We start from the raw sequence: 27,859 nt of genomic DNA, 5'->3' as shown, positions 1-27,859 counted from the left end.
TAAAAGTCCATCATTAGGGCTTCGTTCTTATGCTGAGCTTTCCCTCTGTCCTCCAGACACTAACAAGTAATTCATTCATATTCTCATTTCTCTCCCTGTCTCCCCTCTCTCTCCCTCTCTCTCCATTTCTCAATCTCTCTTTCTCTCGTATTCTCAAAATTCTAAAGGTAAAATAACACAAAATCATAAAGGAACAAAGGGTGTACAGTAAAAAGTAAGTCCTCCTCCCATCCCTAAGCTGCAGAACTGTTCCAGGAGTGACTTGTGTCCAGTTTCTAGATGTACATGTGCTTTTATTTTTACACAAATGATAAAACATCATACGCACTGTTCGGTATCTTATTTTCATTTTCACTTTAAACAATACATATTTGAAACCAGTTCATACTGACACTGAAAGAACTTTCTTTTTCTTGTAATGGATGCAATGGTATTTCATTACATGGAAGTACTCTTGTTCATTTAACCAGCCTCCTGGTGACCTTATTGCTCCTACAGTTGCAAATGGCATTACAAATGGCATTAAAACAAATAGCCTGTGTGTGTCCAGCCACACCAGTAAGAATAAGTTCTTAGAAGTGAAATTGCTGGCTAAAGGGTATGAGAACTTTAATGTTGGATAGATATTTACGCTCTCCATTTAAAAATACAGTGTGCAGTATGCTGCTGAGGTGGGCAGACAGAGCTCTGTAGGAACACAGCCTCAGGAGAATGTGTCTTCTACTAGGTGGAGACAACTACACAAACCTTCCTTTTCATGACAGTTTGGACTACTATACAATAGGCTTTCAATAAGAGTGTGGAATTCACTGAAATGATGAGTGCCAAAGAAATCCTAAGTGTTTTGTCTGTAGGAGAGGAGCAGACCAGAAATCGTCAGCTCCAGTCCCAGCCTGACCCTGACCTTCTGCCTCTAGCCCTCTTACCTGTTCCACTTGCCCCCCAAGTCTTCAATTTTCTCCATCTGCTCCCCTCCTGCCTTCACTTCCTTCCCCTCCTAGCTTAGCCCCTGGGTATCATTTCAACTGCTTAATGCCTCCAACTCTTATCATTTTCCCCTTCCATGCCACGTGCTCTTAAACACCCCAAAATTTTTACCCTCTCCCTGCCCCTTCCACTAGGTTACCCAGCAATGCTGGAGAAATCCTACCCTTGGGGAGATCAGAGATTTGAGATTGCCAGGCTCAGCTGGGACAATGGCATGGCCTCGCAGTCCTTCCACTTGTTTCTCACCAGTTCTTCCTTCCATTGTCCTCCTTCTCGTGTCTCAGTGTCTACCACGCTGACCACAGCCAGCTGGGCTCTAAGTTTCCCTCTTTCTCCGTAAGGACCCTCTCTGTTATTCCTTTTCCTGTATATCTTCAACTACTTCCCCTTTTTTCATTTTTTTTTTTTTTCTAGAAAACTTATTTTATGTTCACTCTTCACAGTTCACAAAGCTGGCATCTAGTAGATGCTCAATAAATCTCTTTATAAAATCAAATTTATTCTGGTATAATTTACAAATGAAATGGGCATTTAAAGTATATAACTCATTGAATTTTGATAAATGCATAACCCCATGTCATCACTACCCCAATCAAGGTAGAGAACTTTATCACCCTGGAAAGTTATTCCCTGCCTCTTTGTGGTCAATCTATGACCACTCTCTCCAGGTAATTACTGATATGATTTCAATCATTGGGCTTAGTTTTGCCTCTTTTAGACTTTCATAGAAATGGAATCGTGCAATATGTCCTCTTTTTGTCTCTAACTTCTTTTACTCAACATAACGTTTCTGAGATTTATCCATGTTGTCACTTGAATTAACATTTTGTTCCTTTTTAATGTTGAATAATATTCCATTTTATGGACATGCCACAGTTTTTTTTTAAATCTGTTTATCTGTTGGAGGACAGCTAGTTGTTTCCAGATTTTAGCTCATAGGAATAAAGTAGCTATGAACATTTGGTCACAAATCTGGATAAATAAGGACTTCCCTGGTGGTTCAGTAGTTAAGACTCCGCGATCCCAAAGCAGGGGGCCTGGGTTCAATCCTTGGTCAGGGAACTAGATCCTGTGTGCTGCAACTAAGAGCCCACATGCAACTAAAGATCCCGCATGTCGCAATGAAGATCCCACATGGGGCAATGAAGATCCCACGTGCTGCAACTAAGACCTGGCGCAGCTAAATAAATAAATAAATAAATTTGGATAAATTTCATTTATCTTGGGTAAATCCCTAGGAGTGGAATTGTTGGATCATAGAGTAGGTATATGTTTAACTGTATAAGAAATTTCCAAGCTGTTTTCCAAAGTGGTTATACCATTTTACATTCCCATGAGCAGTTATAAGAATTCCAGTTGCTCTACATCTTTGCTAACAAGTGTTACTGTCAGTGTTTTAAGTTTTAGTCACTCTAGTGGTGAAATGGTATACATCATTTGGTTTTAATTTGCATTTCTCTGATGATTAATGATGCAACGTAGCTTGTCACGTGCTTATGGCCATTTGTATATCTCTCTTTGTGAAGTGTTTGTTCAAGTTTTTTCACTATTTATTGTTTTTTAATTGATGTGTAAATTTTTATATAATCTGGATACAAATCCTTTGCAGAATATGAGTTACAAACATAGAGTAGGATCTAGACATATCCTAGCCCATGGCTTGCCTTTTCATTTTCTTTTCTTTTTTTGTTTTTTGGCTGTGCTGTGTGGCACGCGGAGTCCTAATTCCTCGACCAGCAATTGAACCCGCACTCCCTGCATTGGGAGCTCAGAGTCCCAACCACTGGACCACCAGGGAAGTTCCACCTTTTCATTTTCTTAATGGTGTCTTCTGATGAACAGGTGTTTTAAATTTTGATGAAGTCCAATTTATCAATCTTTATGGTTATTGCTGAGTCCAGTCTAAAAAATCTTTGCCTAGCTCAAGATCATGAAGAGTTTCTCCTGTGCTTTCTTCTTTCTTTTATAAATTTATTTGTTTATTTATTTATTTATTTATTGGCTGCGTTGGGTCTTTGTTGCTGCGCGCGGGCTTTCTCTAGTTGTGGCGAGCGGGGTTACTCTTCGCTGCAGTGCTCAGGCTTCTCATTGCGGTGGCTTCTCTTGTTGCAGAGCGTGGGCTCTAGGGTGCAGGCTTCAGTAGTTGTGGCATACGGGCTCAGTAGTTGTGGCTCGCAGGCTTAGTTGTTCCACGGCATGTGGGATCTTCCTGGACCAGGCCTCGAATCCATGTCCCCTGCATTGGCAGGTGGATTCTTAACCACTGCGCCACCAGGGGAGTCCTCCTATGCTTTCATCTTGAAGCTTTGTATTTTAACCTTTTCTCTTTAGGACCATAAACCAGCTCAAATTAATTTTTGTGTGTGGTGGTAAATTTATTCTCCCCCATATGTTTATCCAGTTGTTTCAGTACAATACGTTGAAAAAGTTTCCTTTCCTTATTGAATTTCTTTGGATCCTTTGTCAAAAATCAATTCCTCCAGTAGAAGAAGCTGGAGGGACTTTGCAGGAAGAGGGAGTTTTCTCCTGGTTCCAGTGCTTCTGTGTTTGTTTGTTTGCTCCTGTTGCATGTCTGCCAACCTCATGTCCAAAGCACACAGTTCCTCGGCAAGCTTGCAGGACTGGTTCCAGCCAAGTAACTCCTCTCTATAGTCTTCCTGATGTAGACAACATGAATCCAGGGCCTGAGGCCGCCCTACCAGCAACTGGCTCCCAGCACCTCAACTCCCTTGTGCACCCACCTACTAGCCTCAGCCCTGTACCCCAGGTGGTTGCTTCCCATGGCCCTCTTGACATGGACACCATACAACCCAGGCCTCACACTGCCCTGCTGCTAAGTTGGCTCCTGATGCCTTGACTCCCTCTGCATCCCCACCCACCAAACTTTGGCCCACCTCTACCCTGGAAGCAAGTGTTTTCTACTTTCCCACCAACTGTAGACCAGCTCTGACCTGGGCAACCCAGAGAACTTTTCTACGCTTGAGTGGGTTGAAATTAGGTCTGGATCTCTATCTTGGGAAGAGATCTCCCTCCTAAGTTGTTTCTTCCTTGGTCCTTCTCCCTCGGCCTTAGGGTATTCTTTAGAGTGCTACCCAACGTTTTTTCCTTTATAGTTACTCTCCTGTTATAGTTAATAATTCTTTACATGAAACATTTTCTGTTCAAACTACTCTGTGCTTTCTGTCTCCTGATTGGACCCTTGGTTTGTACATTTAATAATTCCATCATCTGTCACCTCGAGGTTTATTTCTATTGACTGATTTTTCTCTGAATTATGGTTCACATTTTCCTTCTTTGAATGTCTAATAATATTTTGTTGTATGTTGAACATTGTGTATGAGACACCAGGATGATGAAGCATTTGAAAATTATGTCATATCAAAATTTTAAAGAAGTAGAGATATTTGTTCTGGAGAAGATGCAGGCAGGTTACAATGGGTATCTTTCATACTGAAGGGCAGCTGCTTCAGAGGGTAGAACTAAGGCAAGAAAGGAAAGGACAGCAGCACAGGTGTCAGAAGATATATTAGGAAGAATTCTCCGTGCATCAGAACTTCTGCCTCAACATGTAGTGCTGGTGGTGAAGCAGAGGCTAGGTCACTGTTTATTGGGGATTTGTGCATGTACGTGGTCAGAGGAAGGGTTCCAATGCATCTCTGTAGAGCTTTTTGGGAAAAGCACATGTTTTGAAGTCATATTTGAGTGGGGTACTCAGTTTTACCACCCACCAGCAAATTACTTATCTGTGCCTCAGTCTCCTCATCTGTTAAAAAAAAAAAAAAAAAAAGTGCTACCTATCCCTAAGGGCTGTTGTAAGGATTAAAGGGAAAAGCCCTAGCATTCCAGGTCCTTACCTATGACTCTAACTGTAACCCAGCACACTGATGCTTCTACAAATATCTGCTGCTCTCATTCAGTTGTGGCTTTAGGGGCCTTCAAAAATTCTTTTACTTGATGGGGTTGGTTACCTATTCCATCTCCCTTCCCCTGACTTCTTAAAACTTCATTGCCTGACCGACCTCTTCAACATCATAGAAAAACCCCACAAAATTTCTTCACCTTAAGCTCTCATCCAACCCCTTCAATTTCATAGAAAAATTCTTCTAAAGCTTTGTACTTCCTCTACATCCCACTTCTACACCCCCAAAATGTGCTCTCTGTATATTTCTCTGATTGTATTTACATTCCTTTAACTTTTTAAACTATTTTTAAATTATTAAAGTAATACATGTGTTATAGACTGAATGTGTCCCCTCAAAATTCCCATGTAGAAATCCTAACCTCCAGTGTGATGACATTAGGAGGTGGGGTCTTTAGGAGGTAATTATGTCATGAGGGTGGAGCCTTCATGAATGGAATTAGTGCCCTTAATAAAAGAGATCACAGGGGGCTGCCTTCCCCCTTCTGCCACGTGAAGACACACGGAGAAGACAGTCATTTATGAACCAGGAAGCAGGCTTTCACCAGACGCCAAATCTGCTGGTGCCTTCATCTTGGACTTCCCAACCTCCAGAATGGTGGGAAATAAATTTCTGTTGTTTATAAGCCATCCAGTCTAGGGTGTTCTCTTACAGCAGCTCAAACAGACTAAGATAATATGTATATAATTAAAATATCCAAGCAATGAAAAAGGGTACAAGTGAGAAGTAATACTTCTCCTCTTCCCTCACCAGCCTAATGCCATCCCAGAGATAGATATTTTAATTTTCTTATTTTTCCAAGAAATATTGTATGCATAGGCAAGTATGTGCATGTGCGTGCACACACACACACACACACACACACACACACACACACCACATGCATATTTTTTTTGTTTTACATGATGGGACTCTGCTCTACAAACTGTTGTGTCCAATACATTTTCCACTTCATGGTCCTTGTACATCTCTGCAGATGAGTAAATGAGGTAGTGCCTCATTTTCCAACAGTTGCTTGGTGTTCCTCCATATGGATATTCCTCCCTAGCTGGACGTTTTAGTTTGGTGTGGTTTGTTGTTTTTCACCACTGAGCTAATCTGTATTTCAATAGTCTGTCTGTGTCCGTGTTTTCAACAGAGGAAAGGGCAGGGGCTGCATTTTAGTTTGAGTTTTATATCCAGCACCTGGCCCTGTCCTTGGCATGTTGTAAAAATCATGAACTGGATTCCATTCCACAGGGTTGCTCCTAGGAAGGCCTGGCCCAAGACCCTTCCCCAAGGGGGTCACCAGCAAAGAAAGCTGGTGACCCCTGACCCTTAATCCTCGCCTCCTCCTCGTTCAGCTGGCAGGTTAATCCCTTCAGAGGCAGCCGAGCCCTCCCTCTCATCTCCTGGATCCTCCAGGATATGTGGGCTCAGAACACCCTTCTCCCAGGGGCCACAGCCCCTCTCTGTGACCCTCAGTCGGGTTTCCCCAAGCCCCTCCTTTGGGGAACCACCGCTCACAGCCCTCTCGAGGCATCATGTCCTCTTGAGGCATCATGTCCTCTCAAGAGCCATGCCCTGCTCCTCCCAGCATTGCTCCCCAGGAGGGAGAGGCAGTTCATTTTCTCCCTGAATTCCAGCCCCTGGCACAGACAAACCCCGGGGAAGCATTTCCTGAAGCTTCCCAGGCCTTTCTCAGCATGAATATTTTACACTTCTGCAGTAAACTAGAGTGTTAGATCAAGAAGGAGTGGTCGGTGCCACACTGCTGCATGCTGGCAAGGAGTCTGGGGTGGGGAGGTGATGGGAGAGGGTGGGGCTTCTCATTTCTTCCAATCCAAGCAGAAATGAGGTCCCTCACCTGAGCACCCAGCCTTCCCCTGCAGTGTGGATGGGTGGCTGCCCCCAGGCCAGCAGTACTCCTGCTCACTGGTCCACCTTCAGGTGCTCCAAAAGATCACCCTGGACGTCTGCTTTGTCATTTTAGTCCATGCCTCTGCTTCTGTCCCACTGGTTGAATGCGAGGGCCGCACCTCTGAGACCTCCACATCCAGCCGTCACGCTTTACAGAAGGGGAAACGAGACCAGGGAGATAGAGGGACGGCTCAAGGTCATCCTGCACAGTGGGTGGGAATACATCTAGGGATCCTGACTCACAGCAGGGGGCTTCATCCCATCCACTGATTTCAGCCAGAGAAGATCTGTCAACCTGCCGCTGCTGCTGGCTTACTTTCCCTTCCCTGAGCCCAGGATAACGCGCGTGGCTAAAACTTACACAAAGTGTCCTGTACTCCTGGTCCCGTTTGAAGTGCTTTACGTACATTCATTTTTAAAAATAACTTAACACCCTATGAAGTATACTTTCTATTTTATAGGTGAAGAAACTGAGGACCAGAGAGGTTAAGTATTATACCCAAGATCACACAGTGACAGAGCTGAGATTCAAGGCCAGGCAACATGTCTCCAAAGTCCATGCTCTTACCTTCTGCACCATCCTTCCCCTCAGAATAACAAACTATGTTAGGCTCTGTTCTAAGAGTTTATGTGCACGGGCTCGGGGGCTGCCATGGGAGACAGGCTGTGGTTGATGCCGAGGGTGAGAGGTGAAGACACCCCACACAATTGTTTTCCAACCAGGCCCAGACATGCCTGTCCTTGAAAGGTAAAAACTTCAGTGGGAGCCTTCCTCCCTAAAGATGCAAACAGTACAGCACTCTGAACAGACACTAGAAACAGCTCTCATCTCAAAGAACCCAGCGCTTGTGTCACAGTAGTAGAAGTTAGATGCTGGTGTAACAGCATTTGATGCAAGAAGACTTCCAGCCAGACAGTGATCTCTTTCGACCCGTTACTTTGCATTTGCAATCAGATTGGATCACCTCCTATCCTGAGGCTCCCCAAGACTTTGAAGAGTTTTTCCAATGACCCTTACAGAAAGATACCATCTCCTGAGAAATGCAGTATTTATATACAGTGCATTGGATCTCTAGGAAACACCAGAATTATCAGTGAAGAATATGTTAAATGGCTCAAGCGCTACTGTAAAGCATTTTTCTATGGCTTGACAGTAAAGCTCCTAGAACCAGTTCCTATCTCTGCAATGAGGTGTTCCTTTAGAGTCAATAAGAACACACAAAGCCTAAAAGTCATGCAGGACACATCCTGAAGCTCTTAAAAGAGAAGGGACCTGAAGATGCCTTCTGTGCTGTGGAGGTAACAATGATTGATCTTTACCCAAGAGACTCCTGGAATTTTGTCTTTGGACAGGCTGCTTTTTTTTCTTTTAAATGTATTTATTTTATTTTTGGCTGTGCTGGGTCTTTGTTGCTGCGCACGGGCTTTCTCTAGTTGTGGCCAGCGGGGGCTACTCTTCGTTGCAGTGCGTGGGTTTCTCATTGCGGTGGCTTCTCTTGTTGTGAAGCATGGGCTCTAGGCACGCAGGCTTCAGTAGCTGTGGTGTGCGGGCTCAGTAGTTGTGGCTCGCGGGCCTAGCTGCTTCGCAGCATGTGGGATCTTCCCAGACCAGGGCTCGAACTCGTGTCTCCTGCCTTGGCAGGCGGATTCTTAACCACTGCGCCACCAGGGAAGCCCCTGGACAGGCCTCTTTGACAGATGGTGTGGGGATATTCAGCTTTGCCAGGTATGGCAGTGATTTTATATCTCACTCTGTGAAGGCAAAGTGAAGAAGCGCTGCAGAAAATATCTTCTAAGTGGCTTTTCGGTTTTTGATAACTATTACACTTCTGAAGTGGCATTTTGTTGCTTCAGTCCTATAAGACTTTAACCCATGAGACTGGACACATATTTGGACTTTGACCTGCCTAATGCAAGGCTCCAACCACTTGGAAGAAGCTGGCCAGAGCCTCCTCAACCTTTGCCCTATCTGTTTATGCAAGTTGCAGAGTGCTATTTGCTTCAATAATACAGAAAGATACAAAGTGGATTGATGATCAATCTGCTGACACACCTGGAATTACTCTGAAACTTAGTCATGAGGATAGTGGGAATTTGCTGGGAATTCCCTGGCGGTCCAGTGGTTAGGACTCTGCGCTTTCACAGCTGAGGGCCCAGGGTTCAGTCCCTCGTCGGGGAACTAAGATCCTCCAAGCCGAGCAGTCAAAAGAGACTGAATTTGAATTTGTCAAAACCAGTGGAAGCCTTTAAAGAATGGAAAGAGTGTTCTTGTGATAAGCTATAATGGAAAAGAATCTGAAAAAGAATATACATATATATACACACACACACACACACACACATACATAACTGAATACTTTGCTGTATACTTCATAAAAAAAGAAAAAAAATAGAATGGAAAAAGTGAATAATAAAATGCCTTGCTGTTCTCCCAAAATAAGAACCTTCAATTAGGACTACTTAAAATAAATACTTGCACATTAAAAAAAGAGTTTATGTGCTATATTCCATTTAATCCTCATCACAGCTCTGTGAAGAAGAAAATACTCTTATTGAACACATTTTATAAGCCTCTCTGAGGCTTTGAGAGGCTGGGTACACTGATGAAGGTCACTTAACTGGTGGAGTCAGCAATGAAGGGGACCAGAATACGCCACCCAAAACATGCCACTTTGGCATAAGGATCATTTTGTGCTGAAGGCAATTACAAAGCAGCAGATGCAGAAAAGAAGCTATCTGCCCTCCCCAACCTGGCTAAAAGCAGGATTATTAATTTTCATTTGTAAAGTTGTCTCCCTCTTCCATGCCAGGAAGAGGAGGACAAATTTTGGACTCAATCACCAGAGACAACTCTAGACTCAGGCCAGACATGGCATCAAGAGGAATCTACGAAACCAAACCTTACTAAATAAAATACACTCGTCTTCTGTTAGTTTCCTCTGATATATTTACCTTCCCACAGTATGCCACCCCGAAAAGCCTAAACTCCTTTTCTTTTGTCTTATCCCTTCTCTACAGATTTGTTATTCTTTGTTAAGACGCCAAATAAGCTCCAAGTTCTTTCTTGTTTTTTCCTTTCTTTTTGGTCCTGCCATGTAGCTTGTAGGATATTAGTTCCCTGACCAGGGATTGAACCCAGGCCCTAGCAGTGAAAGCGCTGAGTCCTAACCACTGGACCGCCAGGGAATTCCAAGTTCTAACCAAGTTCTAACCATCCCTTTGAGTTACTCATCACTGAGTTTCTCCCATGTATATTCACGCTGCATGCATTACTAAACTCTGTTTTTCTCTTGTTAAATTGTCTTTTGTCAGTTTGATTTCCAGGGCTTTAGCTACAGAACCTAGGAGGGTAGAGAAAAAGTTATTTTCCTCCCCTACAGGACTTAACCCAGATCCTCCCTTATACTTTAAATCATCTCTTGATTACTTATAGTACCTAATACAATATAAATGTTATGTGAATAGTTGCTGGCACACAGCAAATTCAAGTTTTGCTTTTTGGAGCTTTCTGGAATTTTTTTTCCTTGAATAGTTTTGGTCCCCAGTTGGTTGACTCCATGGATGTGGAACCCACAAATACTGAGGACCCACTGTACGTAATAGGCCCTTTTCCCTTCTCTTGAGCAAAGGAAATAATAATGATAATATAACAAGGAAACTGAAGGTCAATCTATGGTCATTGAGAATGATTGTCAGGTCATTTCCTTTGCCATCATGGGAAACCACCAAGGGGGGTGGGGACCACCAACCTGTTTCTGTGAATATTGATGGTTTTGTGGTTTCTGGACATATTGAGGCCTTGGCAGCCGGCACAGCTGTATCTCAGGTGAGAGGAAGCAGAAGGGAGGTGAATTGCTACAGAAAATGGAATAATCATGGACTAATAATGTCTGAGTGATTATGCTAGTTGCACCCCACCTGTCTTACGCTTTCGACATCAGCAGATCTGTCCACAGCTCCACTTTTCCAAGCAGTGGAACATGTCTCAGGCCTGAGACAGTCACCTGCCAGATCCTGTGAGGATCCTGCCCAAATCCTGCCAGAATTCAATGTGTGAGCTCTTTGCGCCCAGGAGTGCTTCAGAGAGGTTGAGATTCTCTGAAGGAGGAGTATTGCTAAAACTAGACTATGATTATCGAATCATAATTTCCTTTCTACTTTTACCTAAAATTATACATGGGTCCTACTGGGGGAGAAAATGGGCTACAAAAGGCAGTCAAAAACACGTGCACAGTAACCAATCTTTTAAAGGCACGTGTATTTTAAAAAGGTAATTCCTGCAAAAATACTAATTATTTGGAACATTTCACTGCAGAGCAGCTGGGGTTTGCTAGAATAGCTTACAAGTCCAAAGGAAGCAACAATGAATGGAGCTACCAAAACAGCACGGATGCTCCCTGCTCCAAATCTCAAAGCAGGGGCTGTTCCCAGCCACTCAGAACTCATTTCCTGGCTCATTTTGGAAGCGGCCAGCATTCCGGAACCTACAGGTGAATCACCCCTGATGACATTAGGGGGGTATGGGTAGGATTTGGCAAGAGGACAGAAGCTGGAGTCCAAAAGAGGTTCCAAAGAGGAATTAGCACCTTTACTAAACCAGGAAAACGGAAGGGAGGAAGCCAGGAAAATGAACAGGAAAGGGACCTAGATGCCCTAAGGAATTCTTAGTGCTGCTCTGGGGTGCAGCCTCCCACCCACCTCTCCAGCTTCCTCTCCCACTACTGAGTTTTAAGCTCCAACGACTAGCCGATTTGTAATTCCATCCCACGCCAAGCTGCGCCTTGCTTCTCTGTGTTTGCTCAAGCTGTTGCCACCGCCTGGAATGCCTTCTTTCTCCCACATCTCTTCAGCTGGCTGATTCCCACCTACCCCACAAGACCCAGCGCAGGCTGTCCTTCCTCCAGGAAACCTTCCCACCCCCGAGCCCATGCTTTGTTTCTCTGCCCTATTACCCAAGCGCAGATCACTCACTAAATTATCCACTTTGGATTACAGTTGTCTGTGGATGGATGGGTCATATCCCATGGAAAGATGTGCTCAAGCAGACCCGAGTGTCCTCATCTCTGTATCCCAGTACCTGGCACATATTAGGCACTCAATATAAGCTGGGAGAATTAATGTTGAAAGAGAAGGAATAATGTAGACAAAGACATGGTGGCAGGAACTATCAATACTCCTCCTGGATGAAATGCAGCAAGGTTAGAAGTCACAATTCTGGACCAGGGTGAGAGGGTCAGGCCTGGTGCACCTGCTGTGGTTACTTTCCTAAACAAAAGCTACAAGGTCACCAAATAACAATAACAATATAATAAAAGCCCCTTTATCTTCCTACATCCTCAAGCAGATAGAGCTGCAATGGACTTTTGTGTTGATCTCACTAAGGCTGTGTCATTCAGAAAGTGAGGAAGGGAGGGTCCGGGGAGGTTAAGGGAGTTGCCCTGGTCCCACAGGAAGTCAGTGATGTCAGGGAGGAAATATTCTCCTCTTCCTCTACCCATCGTAGTAGGTTCATTGGCTGTGGCCGTGTAAATTAGACTGACAAAAGATAGATTCACAAGAGGAAATGAGCAGTTTATTAACACATCACTCGAGAGAAACCTCAGTGATGAGTGACTCAAAGGGGTGGTTAGAACTGGGCTTATGTTGCATCTTAACCAAAGAATAATAAATTTACAGAGGAGTGACAAGACAGAGAAAAAAAGACTTTTTGAATTTCTAGGCATGGCAAATTTGGGGAAGGTAAATATATGTGGGAGCTAATAGAAGATAAGGGCTAGTTAGTAAAATTTATTATGTCAGTTCCTCTGGTGCCATCTCTGGGATGATAAAGGTCTAGAGTCATCCCCCGTGATTAACTTCCATTCTTCCTAGTAGAGGAGGGAGGAGGACATCTCTACAAATTTATGTCCTGGTTTTAGGCAAATCGTGGGAGGGCAGAGTTTTTCTTGTATCTGCTTCTTCTCAATTGCCTTGAGCTCAAACAGTCTTTATGCCAAAGTAGCATATTTCGGGGTGGCATACTCTGCTACCCATCAGTGGCAACACTGACTAAATTGCAAGTCTCCTAATTCCACAGTCCTGTACGGTGGCCCTGCTTCACTGATTTCAGGGAGCACGAATAGAGTAACTACTACCTGGGGACAAGAGACATCTATCCCATGAATGAGCACCAGAAGAAAGGAGCTGCAATTCAAAAGCCAACTCCTGTCAAGAGAGGTGGGAGTGATGACAGCCTAGGGAGTTGTCGCCTCTCTGGAATTGTGTGGGAAGGCAAATGACAGAGTAGGTCAGCACTGTCCAGTAGAAATGTGATACAAGCCACAGGTATATTTTTAAATTTTCTGGTAGACACTTTTTAAAAAGTAAAAAGAAACAAGGGAATTTATTCTTAATAACATTTTAAACTCAATATATCTAAAATATCATTTCAACATGTGATCAATATAAAAAAATTGATGAGATATTTAACATGTTTTTTTTCTAAGTCTTTAAAATCTGATGTGTATTTTACATGTAGGGCACAACTCATTTTGGACTAGCCGCATTTCAAGTGCTCGGTAGACACGTGGTGAGCGGCTGAAATATTGGATAGCGTAAAAATAGTGGTAGGCCATTCGCTGTCCTATCCAGTAATATCAGTACCACTGGCCTGATGCAGTGTCTGAAATCCCACCGTGAGCCACTCTTATGGACAGAAGCATTATCTTCAGAAGGCCCCAGGTACCTGCACCTGTGCCATCTGAGAGGGATAAAATATTGATCCAGGAGACTACACCATTAGCTCCACCCACTTGGATCCATAAAATCTTGAAGGCAGAGGAAGGGCTGCTATGACTTTTTACTCCCTAGCCTCAGTTATCTAGGAAGGACAAGATCCTTAAATGAAATGCTTTACTTTTAAATTCCCTAAGCCCAATTGGTTGCTTTGAAAGCTCCATGCTTCTGGTTCAGTAAAAAATTTCCCCTGCCCTCTTAAGGATCTCCATTAAGCAGTCTTGGACTTTTAGCCTGGACCTCTGCAGAATTACAATGCCCCAAATCCCACCTTCCTTTCTGGACCCTTTTCCCCACTAACTCCCCAAATCTTATCCCATCCCCAGCCTCTGGGATCCCATTTCTCTAGAATTTTGCCAGTAAATCCCTTAAACTGGGGTCCAAACCAGTATGAGCTGAGAAGGATAACGTAGGGCTGGAGATTTGAGTTCAAGATGAAGACTAGAAAGCAGTTTCTTGAAAACACTCAGCTGTTAAAAGCAGAGCTCATTTCCTCATTACTATCTCTCTATCCCAAGAAGCAGGTTATCAAAGTTATGAGAAGGTGGGATACAGTACAGTTATTTTCATGTTGAATGAGTGGAAAATGCCTCTTGTAAACAGTTTAATTTTTCCTGAATTACCAATTATGTTAAAAAAAAAATTACCCGGAGCCAACAGTTCCAAAGTTTGGAGGTGGGCCAGTAGAATTTTAAAATATATAAAACCTTTAGGTGACCAAAGCTGTGTTAAGAAAAATGTTCCAAAACTTGGAAATAGGAAAAAGGGATTATTACTATCTTTCCTTTTAGGGTTATGCTGGGCTAATGTAGGATAAAAATCAGTTTTGTATCTAAGTTAGCAAACTTTTGTAAATATTCTTTCTTTTTTGCCACTGTAAAGACCTCACTCTCTCCAATTCTCTTGGAACTAGCTTTAATACTTTGTTGGTTGCCTCATAAAGAGTTAAATTTTGACATGTGCTCATTTTTTTATTTGCATGAGACTCATGTTTTTAACTTTTTGAAAATTATACTTTTGGGACTTCCCTAGTGGTTCAGTGGTTAAGAATCTGCCTGCCAATGCAGCGGACACGGGTTCGATCCCTGGTCCGGGAAGATCCCACATGCCACGGAGCAACTAAGCCTGTGAGCCACAACTACGGAGCCTGTACTCTAGAGCCCGTGAGCCACAACTACTGAGCCTGAGCGCCACAACTACTGAAGCCCGCGCACCTAGAGCCTGTGCTCCGCAACAAGAGAAGCCACCGCAATGAGAAGCCTGCGCACCGCAACGAGCCCGCGTGCAGCAACAAAGACCCAATGCAGCCAAAAATAAATAAATAAAAAGAAAATTATACTTTCTCAGTAAAGTTGGCAAATTTTATTATGTCAAATAAAAATGGAAAGAGAAAATGTATACCGTTTACTATATTCATAAAAGTAAAAATATTTAATACCAAAAGGTAAGAAAGCTATACTGGGGGTTGAGGAACAATATTTAGAAGGGTGTAATCAAAGTGGTTGGCTCCTTTGAGGGTGGCTAATGAACGCAAACTGCCCCCCTTTTTTTTTTGGCTGTGCCCACGCAGCATGCAGGATCTTAGCTCCCCTGGAAGCACAGAGTCCTAACGACTGGACTGCCAGGGAATTCCCCCCAAAACACCCTTCTTTTTTTAAAAAAAAAACAAAACTACCTTTTTTATTAACTGCTTTGCTCAGGTAAAATTGACATACAATAATCTGCATCTGTTTAAAGTGTTCAAATTGATAAGTTTCATATGTATCCCCCTCTGAAGCTATCACCAACCCTGCCCAGAAAGCTCAGAAGGCTAAATGAATATCATCCCCAAACCTGCTGTCCCAGGCTTAATCAGTGGTGGAAGAGAGGTCTCAAAAGTGTTTGTCTCAATTACCATTAAAGTTTAATAGTAGGGCTTCCCTGGTGGCGCAGTGGTTGAGAATCTGCCTGCCAATGCAGGGGACATGGGTTCGAGCCCTGGTCTGGGAAGATCCCACATGCCGAGGAGCGACTAGGCCCGTGAGCCACAACTACTGAGCCTGTGCTTCTGGAGCCTGTGCTCCGCAACAAGAGAGGCCGTGACAGAGAGAGGCCTGCACACCGCGATGAAGAGTGGCCTCCGCTCACCACAACTAGAGAAAGCCCTCGCACAGAAACGAAGACCCAACACAGCCATAAATAAATAAATAAATAAAAATTAAAAAAAAAAAAAAAAAGAACAATAGTTCCCCACTGCTCAAAATAAAGTCTAATCTCCTTGGCAAGGCCTACAAGATCTCCATAATCTGGCCCCTGCCTACCTCTCTAGTCTTAAAAAAAAAAAAAAAAAAAAAGTTTAATAGTAAAAGATGGGTTATGATAACAATGTTTTCTAAAAACTTCAGAAGGAAAGGAGAATGTTTTGTGGGCCATTTTTCTGGGGTGTGTGTGTTACAGTTTTAAGTTATTAGTTTTAATATCAGTCCTTTTTAATGGAAATAACTTGACCAAAAATCTGTCGCAGAATTTGAGACCCATCAAAACAAAGTTTAATGAGAGAATAAAAACAAAAACAGGGGCTTCCCTGGTGGCGCAGTGGTTGAGAATCTGCCTGCCAATGCAGGGGACACGAGTTCGAGCCTTGGTCTGGTAAGATCCCACATGCTGCGCAGTAGCTGGGCCCGTGAGCCACAAGTACTGAGCCTGCGCATCTGGAGCCTGTGCTCCGCAACAAGAGAGGTCGCGATAGTGAGAGGCCCGCGCACCGCGATGAAGAGTGGCCCCCGCTTGCCGCAACTAGAGAAAGCCCTTGCACAGAAACGAAGACCCAACACAGCCAAAAATAAATAAATAAATAAATTTTAAAAAAAACAAGAAAAAACAAAAACAGAACAGGACATGCTATCCTAAAATATGACACCCTGGCACATTGGATACTTTAAGCTGAAGGAGTTGAAGAAAACAGCGTAAGCACCCTTCTGCCCTGAAACAGATCATAAACACTCAGGTGAGGGTGCACTCCCTATACTGCAGTAAAGGAGCATCCTTATCCCCGAAGAAAGACAAAGCGTTGCTGAGAAGAATCCTAACACACAGGCCTTGCTAAGTTTCCCCCAGTGCCTATACTTAGTTCATACCATGTGACCTATCATATTCCCCCCCCCAACTGTCCACTCTTCCTTCCCTTGAGCCCTCTCCTCCTTCCAAAGTCTAAGGGGTGAAGAGTGGACAGCATAAACATACTTGGATGGAACTGTTTCTTCAGGTCTTCATTTCCTTATGAAGGCTCGCATGTGACATAAAACTTATATTAAATAAATTTGTATGCTTTCCTCCTGTCTTTGTCAGTTAAAAGTTTAGACCCTGCCTGGGACCCTAAAACGGTTCAGGAAAACTTTTCCTCTCCTTCGCCATCCTCATAATCAAGATAATGAACATAGTCTTGTTTCCCTGTACCGGTAATAGACCCTCTGCAAGACAGTGGTCATTTATTTTGGGGGGAACCACATAGAAGGTAGATGCTGAGAGACTTGAGTGGGGAAGAGGGTCCAGAAATGGATTGGGCACAAGTCGGATAAATGTACATATTCATTCTTTAGTGAGTACCTACTGTTTACCAGGCCCTGAGCAAAATCTAGGAGGGATGCTGTGCCCCTGCGTATGCAAAACCCAGGCCCCTGGCTCAGGACGCACCAGCAGGAGGCCAGCCCTCGAGCCCTCTCCTCCTTCCAAAGTCTAAGGGAGTCAGATGTGGGGTACCTGGGACCTTTTGGATATCAGTGGTGCTGGAGGAAGAAAGCCTCTCCTGGAATCACCCTTTTTCCAATAAAAAGGCAGTTTTAATCTCAGAAACAAGATGGAGACGGTGTGCTTATCCAGGAAAGCTGTCCACAGGGACAGCTTCCTCACTCCTGAGCAAGAGAGTTCTAATGAAAACAGAGGCAGCGGTTACTGCACACACTAATATCCCTAACAGATTCTCTTCGATTTCAAGACTAGGCCTTTGTTGCTCTGCCCCAGAGGCTAAGGTGCCGGCGTGGACATGGATGTTTGGTAGAGTCAACCATGCATGGGCAAGTCTGGGAGGAAGGGAAGAGGATGCCAGGGTCCTGTGGGGCAAGACAGAGAGCTCATTGGGTTTTCCTGAAAACAACGGGGGAGGGAGGGGCGGAGGGAGTGGGCAGAATGAGGGAATGATTTTTGTGTAGATAATCTTCCCTGTGGAAGTTGAGCAATGCATGATATCTTGCTGGTTTGGTGTTACCTTCTTTTTGAGAGACAAAGTGAAGAGGAAAATGTTTCCGTTTCTCTTTCTTGAGCGCCCAAGGTGTCTTTGGTGAGAAGGACTACTGGTCCCCAGCCCCACCTCCAGATAAACCTCAAATGAGGAGGGTTACCTGTGAGCGAAGATAATAGGGTGAGAACCCAGGGTTGGGTGAATGGAGGTGGGAGGGGAGTGTTGGACATCTTGGGGGCCAGGGTAGCCGTATAATAACTAGGCAAAGGGAGGAGGCGGGCAGTCCTGGAGGCTGGAATTACAGGGAATCCAAGTGTGTGTGTATATACTGTGTGTAGATACAGTCGTCCCTCTGTATTGGTGGGAGACTGGTTCCAGGACCCCCAAGGATACCAAAATCCTCAGATGCTCAAGTTCTTTATATAAAATGGTTTAGTATTTGCATATAACTTATGCACATCCTCCCATATTCTTTAAATCATCTCCAGATTACTTATAATACCTAGTACAACGTAAATGCTATGGAAATAGTTGCCAGGGAGTGGCAAATTCAAGTTTTGCCTTTTGGAACTTTCTGGAATTTTTTTTTTAATAAAGTATTTTATTTATTTATTAAAATTTATTTATTTATTTATTTACTTATGGCTGTGTTGGGTCTTCGTTTTCTATGTGAGGGCTTTCTCTAGTTGCGGCAAGCGGGGGCCACTCTTCATCGCGGTGCGCGGGCCTCTCACTGTCACGGCCTCTCTCGTTGCGGAGCACAGGCTCCAGATGCGCAGGCTCAGTAGTTGTGGTGCACGGGCTTAGTTGCTCCGCGGCATGTGGGATCCTCCCAGACCAGGGCTCGAACCCGTGTCCCCTGCATTGGCAGGCGGATTCTCAACCACTGCGCCACCACGGAAGCCCTTTTTTTTTTTTTTTTAATGGAATTTTTTTTCCAAATATTTTGATCTGTGGTTTGTTGAATCTGTGGATGTGGAACACTCAGATACAGAGGGCTGACTGTATTTAACTGTAAATAGGATCAAGAGGATGTCTGTGAAGGGATCCAGAATATATCACTGTGAAGAGTTTTTTTTTTCCCTCTGAACTCCCCTTATTTGCCTAAAAGCAGAGTCTCTCAAAAGAATTCAGTTGTCATAAATCCCCTCCTCTGTAAGTTTTATGATCAGGGAAGATTGGTTCCTATCACCAGATATCACCGGGATACGAAGTCACCTAAACACACATTGTCACAGAACTATCATTATCTCCCATCTATTCTCTTGAGGGCCCATTTATCTTTCCTAAAAGTCATTTATTTTCCCATCAGTACCCTTTCTCCCCATACTCTTGCCTATTAAGATGGTACATAAGCCCCAAATTCTAACTGCCACTTTGAGTCACATTTTTCTGTGAACTCCCACATACATATGTGAATAAAAATGTCTTTTTTCTTCCTAATCTGTCGTTTGTTAGTTTCACTCACAGGCCCCTAAGGATTGAACCTAAGAGGGATAGAGGAAAAATTTTCCCTCTTCTTCTTGCAAAACTATAGTACACTGTCACAAATCAGGATACTGATGCTGACATGGTCAAGAAGCAGAACAATCCCATCACCATAAGGATCCCTCATCTTGCCCTTTTACACCTATTTCCCTCCCCTCTCTCTAACTCGCTCACCCAGACCCCTAGAATGTTCTTTTTTTTTTTTTAGCATCTTTATTGGAGTATAATTGCTTTACAATGGTGTGTTAGTTTCTGCTTTATAACAAAGTGAATCAGTTATACATATACATATGTTCCCATATCTCCTCCCTCTTGCATCTCCCTCCCTCCCACCCTCCCTATCCTACCCCTCTAGGTGATCACAAAGCACCGAGCTTAGAATGTTCTTTTTTTTTTTTTTTTTTTTTTTGGCTGTGTTGGATCTTCGTTTCTGTGCAAGGGCTTTCTCTAGTTGCGGCGAGTGGGGGCCACTCTTCATTGCGGTGCGCGGGCCTCTCGCCGTCGCCACCTCTCTTGTTGCGGAGCACAGGCTCCAGACGCGCAGGCTCAGTAGTTGTGGCTCACGGACCCAGCCGCTCCGCGGCATGTGGGATCTTCCCAGACCAGGGCTCGAACCCGTCTCCCCTGCATTGGCAGGCAGACTCTCAACCACTGCGCCACCAGGGAAGCCCTAGAATGTTCTTTTAATCAGCCTTACCATCTTACTTCTTCCCTCATTAATTAAAGAGTTGAATAAAATCTTTGGTACATGTCCATTTTATATTTGAATGAATCTTGTTTTTAATTCTTTAAATCTTATTTTGAGAGTTGCTTTGACACTGGGAAGACTCGAAGTTTTGAAGCTGGGTCTTAAACACCTTTGGGATTATTTCCCCTCTTCAAAAGCCCCCTTTCTTCCTAAGCATACTCAAGTCTGCCCCATCATCGACCTGCGAGCTCTAGTTCAACTTCTTCCAGGAACTCAACTTATCTGACCGCCCCCTCCAGCCCAGTGGTCACAGCTCATAGACTACAGTTCAGATGGCGCTCATCCCAGCCTGGACATTTGTCAACTCACCTCCCTACACAAACACATCTGTAGAGTGAGATTCTCTTCTGTGACTTATCACAAACTGCCTCTTATTACAGTTCTTCAGGGAATAGGTACCTAGGGAGCTGGGCCTGAGTCCTGTCCTCTATCCCTGCTCCTCCCCAGCACCGAGGCCTTGCCTGGAGAGGGCTTAACACAAAAGAGGCTCTGATAGTAGTATTTCTGGAGCAGGGAGGTGGAAAAACTGTGAGTTTCCCAATGCCCTCAAAATGCACATCAGAGATGGCCAGCCTGGAGCAGGCACAGGACCTGATCCAGATTACCTGCCCTAGAGAGAGAATCAGCCTGTGGATAAAGGGCTCCCACTGCAGAAGGAAGATTTCAAGGTGATCACCCAGCACATGCCCCTTCCTTGGAATTTTCCCCTTCATAGTCTATGGTTAAGTCAAAGTCACGTACAATGTGAGGTCACTGAGGGGCAGGGAAGCCATGGGGAAGCTGAGAGCAGGGGGATGGTGCAGGCTCTTCCAGTTCCCGTGGCCCCCTGGGAGATGACAGGGAAAGCTTTGGTTCTGTTGGGGCCCAGGGCAGGCCACCCCAAAATATGCCTCAGTGGCATATTGATTATTCTGCACTAAAGTTGTTTAAAAAACAGCCAATACAAGAAGAACAGGGACTTCCCTGGTGGCGCAGTGGTTAAGAATCTGCCTGCCAATGCAGGGGACACGGGTTCGAGCCCTGGTCCGGGAAGATCCCACATGCCACAGAGCAACTAAGCCCGTGCTCCACAACTACTGAGCCTGTGCTCTAGAGCCCACGAGCCACAACTACTGAGCCCACATGCCACAACAACTGAAGACTGAAGACGCACCTAGAGCCTGTGCTCCGCAACAAAGAGAAGCCACTGCAAAGAGTAGCCTATGTACCGCAACGAGGAGTAGCCCCTGCTCGCCACAACTAGGGAAAGCCCACCCACAGCAATGAAGACCCAACAGAGCCAAAAAAAGAAGAAGAAGAAAAAAAAACAACACTAACCCTCCTCTCTCTCTCCCTGGAAGTAGGAAATACCTCTCTCATATGAAAGGTGCACTCCCTGCACCTGAAGGTAGAAGGATATATTGGGCCAAGAAGCCCTTGTGTGTCTGTTAGCATAACTGACGCTATCTGGGGCCTGGATGGCTCGTCCTGTCCTTCTGCTGACTCTGCTCAGGACTGTACAGTAAATCACTTATCTGTACCAAGGGCTTTGTAGTTAATAGATATTGTTTAACAATCATTAGGACCACGTGGCCTCTATGCTCTTTTTGTCCCCAAACAATAATGAAGACCTTTGCTGATGTATTGCCGGTACTCATGATGTCAGTTACCCATTCATAAATCTTGACTTAGGAATGCACATCCTGTTTCCAAGCCTGTACCCCCATACCCTAAGTTAACTATAAAATTGTCCCTATGGCCCCTCGGCAGTGCAGAGTGCAGCTGCGAATGCTTCTGTACTGTCATCCACCCGACCCCACCCTCTAAGTTACCCTACAATAAATTGATCCACTGAGGATACGGAGCTGCCTGCCTCGTTTTTTCGGTCTCAAGATGCCTTCTTATTTCGGTGGGCACTTTTCATTTCCTCTGTCTTCCAACAGCGTGGATAAACAAACCTTGTAACTTTAATTTACTACCCCCAGCCCCAGCTGTTTAGATTCTTCACTAATTAAGCACCAAAACCTACGTTTCTTTGTCCTGTCAACTCCTTACGAAGTTATTGTATTTTTTGTCTAAAAAGTATAAAAGCTGCCTGCTTCAGCCACTTCTTAGGTCCTATTTCTACGAGACCTCCGTGCACATGAATTAAAATGTGTTTCTTTTTCTCCTGTTAATCTGTCTTGTGTTGATTTTATTATTAGTCCAGCCACAGGAACTCAAGACGGGCAGAGGGGGAAATTTCCCCCTCCCTGATTGTTCCTAGCTTCCCTGTTCGGGACCCCATGAGGATTGCCTGGCTGCATGCTTTCTAGTCCCATGATGCCTGTGAGATTGACAGCTCTCTCCTTATAGGGAACCACCATGCACTTACCATTCGGAGTAGCCTTCTGTCTCCTAAAGAGTAAACATGTCTTATATGCCTCGCTCATCTAGAACACAGCTGTCTGGTGTCTATGAGAGCTTCCCTAACTGTTCCAAACTCACAGACCTAATGTAACTAGATGGTTTGGGGTGGTGGGCGTGGCAGATTCTGGTCCAGAATGATCATTCCGTGCCTGCTTGCAACCTTGACTGCTCCTGAATCGACTCCACCTGGAATTCTGAGCAAGTTGGAGAGAGAATAATGGACAGAGGCAACACCCTGAAGAAGGTCAGGGAGGGAAAGAGAGGCTTCTGTGTTGGGACGGTTTAAAATTAATCGCAATTGTCAAGAAATGCTGAACTCAGGGCTGTGGTAAATGGAGACTGTCCCTCATAGGTCCAATTTCAGTCTCTTTTGAAACAAATATGATCTGTTCTATGAGCATAAGGTGCAAATACAATGATACCTTTTGATTTTCGAATTAGTCTTCCCAGCTCTCACTTGCCCTTATCAGTGGAAAGTCCATTATCTTCCTCTAGAGGCTTCTCTCTCACAAATTATTACAAATGCTACTTGGGGTTTGCTGTTGAAGGCAGGCCTGCCCATACCAACAGAGAACTAAGCTTGTCCACGGACTCAGGCCCACACCTCTGCTGGCCTTTGCAGGGTCCCACACCTGGCCTCCCGGGTCAGGCTCTCTCCATTACAGAATCTCCCTAACGAATCTCTTCATGGTTCCTGGAGCGCATCACTGCACTGGTGCGGCTGGGTCCAGACGGCCTTCCAGCCTCAGTCTCCGTGGGTCCTGTTGACCCTCATGGAGACCTTGGGGTTCCTTGCAGTCTGTAGACTTTGGTCTACGGTCACATCAGACGGTAGGAGTTAGGGTACTACCACCTTCCCTACCAGAATGCCCTGGGGCTCCTTATGCAAATTATCTCCTATTTCTCTGCATACAGAAGGTGAGAGGAGCCAATCAAGAGTGCCAGAGAGGCCTAGAAGTTTCACATTTATATAACAAAGGGAGTCAATGAAGTGGCTTCACAGAACAGTTCCAAGGTGGTTTTGATGGCCCTACACAGAGAAGAGGTTGTAATTTAAAAAAAATAATTTTTCTAAAATCATTTAAAAATTTTTTTTAAATAAATTTATTTATTTTATTTATTTTTGGCTGCATTGGGTCTTCGTTGCTGTGCGCAGGCTTTCTCTAGTTGCGGGGAGTGGAGGCTACTCTTCGTTGTGGTGCACAGGCTTCTCATTGTGGTGGCTTCTCTTGTTGCAGAGCACACACTCTAGGCATGCGGGCTTCAGTAGTTGTGGCGCAACGGGTTAGTTGTTCCGCAGCATGTGGGATCTTCCCAGACCAGGCCTCGAACCCGTGTTCCCTGCATTGGCAGGCGGATTCTTAACCACTGCGCCACCAGGGAAGCCCTTGAGATAGTTTTATGTATAGTCATAAGTAATATGGAGAGATCCCATGAGATATCCACGTGTACTTTATCCAGTTTCCACCAATGGTAACACCCTGCAAAGCTCTGATACAATATCACACCCAGGATACTGATACTGGTACAGTCAAGAGGCAGAATAGTTCTATCCATCACCACAAGGATCTCACTTGTTGCCCTTCTATAGCCACGCCCACACTCATCCACACCCTTGTCTCCTGGCAACCAATAATCTCTTCTCTGTCTATATAATTTTGTCATTTTGAATGTTATCTTGGGGCTTGGCTTTTTTCAACCAGCATCATTCCCTGGAGATTCGTCCAAGCTGTTGTGTGTATTAACAGTCTGTTCCTTTTTATCACAAAGTATTAGTCCATGGTGTGGATATACCAGTTTGTTTAAACATTCACATTTTAAAGGTTATCTGAGTTGCTTATAGCTTTTCGCTACTACAAATAAAGCTGCTATAAAAGTTTGTACAGGGGCTTCCCTGGTGGCGCAGTGGTTAAGAATCCGCCTGCCAATGCAGGGGACACAGGTTTGATCCCTGGTCCAGGAAGATCCCACATGCCACGGAGCAACTAAGCCCATGCGCCACAACTACTGAGCCTGCGCTCTAGAGCCCGTGAGCCACAACTACTGAGCCCACACGCCTAGAACCCGTGCTCCGCAACAAGAGAAGCCACCGCAATGAGAAGCCTGCACACCGCAACGAAGAGAAGCCCCCGCTCGCCGCAACTAGAGAAAGCCCGAGCAAAGCAACAAAGACCCAACACAGCCAAAAATAAAATAAAGTAACTAAAGAAATAAATTTTTAAAAGTTTTTACATGTTTTAGTGTGAATGTCAGTTTTCGTTTCTCTGAAATAAAGTACAAACACGGCAATGTATGGTAGTTGCATATTTAATTTTATAAGAAACTGCCAAACTGTTTTCCCAGAGTGCTGATACCATTTTGCATTCCCACCAGCGATGTATCAGTAATTTGCTTTCTCCTCATTCTTGCCGGCATTTGGTGATAACTATTTTTTATTTTAGCCATTCAGATAGGTGAGCAATGCTGTCTCATTGTGGTCTTGGTTTGCATTTCCCTAAGGACTAATAATGTTGAACTTCTGTTCACGTGCTTATTTGCCATCTGTCTATTCTCTTTGGTGAACTGTCTCTTTATGTCTTTTGCTCATTTTCTACTTGGATTGTGTATTTTTTTTATAATCGAGTTTCAAGAGTTCTTTATATATTTTAGATACGAGCCCTTTGTGGGGCACGTGCTTTGCACATATTTTCTCTTTGTAACGTGTCTTTTTAACATGTTTTTCTTCTTAACAGGCTTTTCACAGAGAAAAACTTTTTAATTTTAATGAGGTCCAATTTATCAATTTTTCCTTTATGGATCATGCTATTAGTGTTAAGTCTAAGAACTCTTTACCTGGCCATAGATCCAAGTTCTATGGTTTATCTTTGATATTGAAGCCCATGCCCCATTTTGAATTAAAAATCTGTCTCTCAAATCCTAGTGTTCCATCATTGAGCTGGAAGTCCCTCCCACTCTCTGGACTCAGCCACCTAATTCTTTGTCCAAGAAATAAAAGCCCTGTTACTTCAGCACTTGCTCCCCTCTCCCAACACAGGCAGCACTGCTGGTAGCGAATGGTGTGACTATGAGTTCCTAAGAATGTATCTTCTAGTACCTTTGGGTCGCCCAGTCCCCAGCTGACCTAAAGATACAGTAAGTGCACAAATGCACACAGGGCTAAGGCTGGCGGAAAGTGGCCTCCCAGAGCCCCACCTCCCCCAGTCCAGCTTTAACAGAATGAGGCCACCTCAGTTCTCAACTTGCTTCTTCCAGGTCCCTGTGTGTCTGATTCTAGGCAATTTTCTGAGCCAAGCAGGGGAATGCAAACAAGGAAAGTGTCTGGGATATACCCTATAAATACTAAGCTAATGAATGGGGATGAGGGCTTGTGGGAGGAGGACCAGGAAGGGGCCTTTCTGGGTTCCTGGCACCCAGGTCACCCCCAATGGCCCCTGAAAATTTTATTCTGGATTCCCTATGCAATGGACTGAATTATGGTCTCTCTAAAATTCATATGCTGAAGCCCTGACCCCCAACATGACTATACTTGGAGAAAGGGTCTTCAGGAGGTAATTTAGGTTAAATAAGGGTGGGGCCCTAATCTGATACGACTGGTGGTCTCACAAGAGGAAGAGAGATCTCTCCATGGCCACATACTGAGGAAAGGCTATGTGAGGATAAGCAAGAAGGCAGCTGTCTAGAGGCAAGCAAGAGAGCTCTTACCAGGAACAGAATTGGTTGACACCTTGATCTGGGACTTCCAGCCTCCAGAACTGTGAGAAAATTAATTTCTGTTGTTTGAGCTGCCTAGTCTATGGTATAATGTTATGGCAGCCCAAGCTTTGGTACAAAGAAGTGGGGTGCTGTTGTAACAAATACCTAAAACTGTAGAAGCAGCTTCGGAACTTTGTCAGAGGCAGAGGCCAGAAGAGTTTTGAAGTGTATGCAAGAAAAAGCCTAGACTGTCATGGAGGGATTGCTGGTAGCAATACAGATATAAAAGCCTGTGCCTGGAGGGTCTCAAGTCTGCCCACCTGGACCACGGCTCTCAAAGCTGCCGGAATGCAGGACTCAGGCTGCCAGCTGACCGGGCCAACACCATTCATCCATAATATCCTATGCCAGAGCGTTGTGCTGGGACAGAAGGGCTGGGAACCCTTTCCTGGAAGTAGACATTCCCAAGGTTCCCACCGCCACCATGCTTGCAAGATGGGACCCACTTCCATCCATCCCAGGGTTCCCAAATTTCACTCTTGTATGTCATGATTTTCACTACATCTGTGTTCCATCTTCCATATTATTATTAATTAAGTATACTTATTTTAATCAATTCATTTTTTCACTTGAATATAGGTTTTTCTTAAAAGTAGACTTTATGTCTTTAACAATGCCATAAAATGGAACATATGATCCTTGCAAGGAAGGAAACTCTACAAATATAAATGCAATTCATCCATTCAAAATATATTTATGTGGAAGTGTTAACCAACCCTGCTGTGGTAATCATTTTGCAATATATAAGTGTGTATGAAAGGGTTCAGAATGAGCCCCCCAAAAAATGTTACTTTTGCATGAGGATTATTTTGAACTAAAGGCAATCAAGACCCTGCGGGTTCAAGGGAAACTACGTGCCTCCCCTAACTACCTAGGAGAACATAATTGGGGATCTTTCCCAGAATAAAAGTTATTATCAGAGATAAATTTTATCTGAATGACCTGTCTGTATGGCAGGGCAAATATCTAATTACCAAACTTCTGCTCTTATTATCATCCTGTGAATGACCCTCCTGTCCGTGGAAGCTCAGGCCCCTATCCCACTCCTTAGCCAGGATGGCATTGATACCTCAGTTTACCTTTCTGTCTCTGAACCTCTCATGTATGTGGGGTCTTTGACCCTCTCATATATGTGAGTTCCCATAAATACCATAAATACATACTAATTAAAGTTGACTTTCTCCTGTTAATCTGTCTCACATTGATGTGATTATTAGACCAGCCGAAAGAATCTCTGTAGAGCAGAGCAAAAGTGTTCCTCCCCAACATGCATCATGTCATCACACTGTACACCTTAAACTTACACATGTTATATCTCAATAAAGCTGGGGGGACGGGTTGGCTTACACCTCCAAAATATGCACTGCCTCCATGTAAATTTCTGGATGGCCTACTCTGTGCCAAACAGTGTTCTAGCTAATGGGAATGGGCAGTCTGTCTTCTTCCTGGCATTCGGGGGAAACTCCCATGGAGTGGGGTTAATGGCAGCTGTTTCAGGAGGTTCTGCTTTAGTTAGGTAAGGGGAGTTCAGTTAAGATTTCAAATGTTTTCACTCTAAAATAATCCTTATGCCAGGACAGTGATCCCTTCACTCTCATACTCCATATCTAGCCCATCAGCAAATGCTGTCGGCATTACTTTCAAAACATACACAGAATCCACCACTCTTTACCTTCTCCTCTATTA

General features: G+C 44.3%; 1 protein-coding gene and 1 pseudogene across 1 annotated transcript in view; one reads left to right on the top strand and one right to left on the bottom strand.

Annotated features, from left to right (window-relative positions):
- The window catches only part of MSH6 (mutS homolog 6), a 143,832-nt gene that overhangs the window by 60,160 nt on the left and 55,813 nt on the right, over positions 1-27,859 (bottom strand). The window lies entirely within an intron of this gene.
- On the top strand, positions 7,589-9,090 carry LOC137778108 (archaemetzincin-2 pseudogene; annotated as a pseudogene).

This window comes from Eschrichtius robustus, chromosome 15, assembly GCF_028021215.1.
Source record: "Eschrichtius robustus isolate mEscRob2 chromosome 15, mEscRob2.pri, whole genome shotgun sequence".
Lineage (NCBI taxonomy): Eukaryota > Metazoa > Chordata > Mammalia > Artiodactyla > Eschrichtiidae > Eschrichtius > Eschrichtius robustus.
The sequence above is the reverse complement of the archived record's forward strand: the minus strand, read 5'-3'. Positions and strand labels throughout refer to the sequence as shown.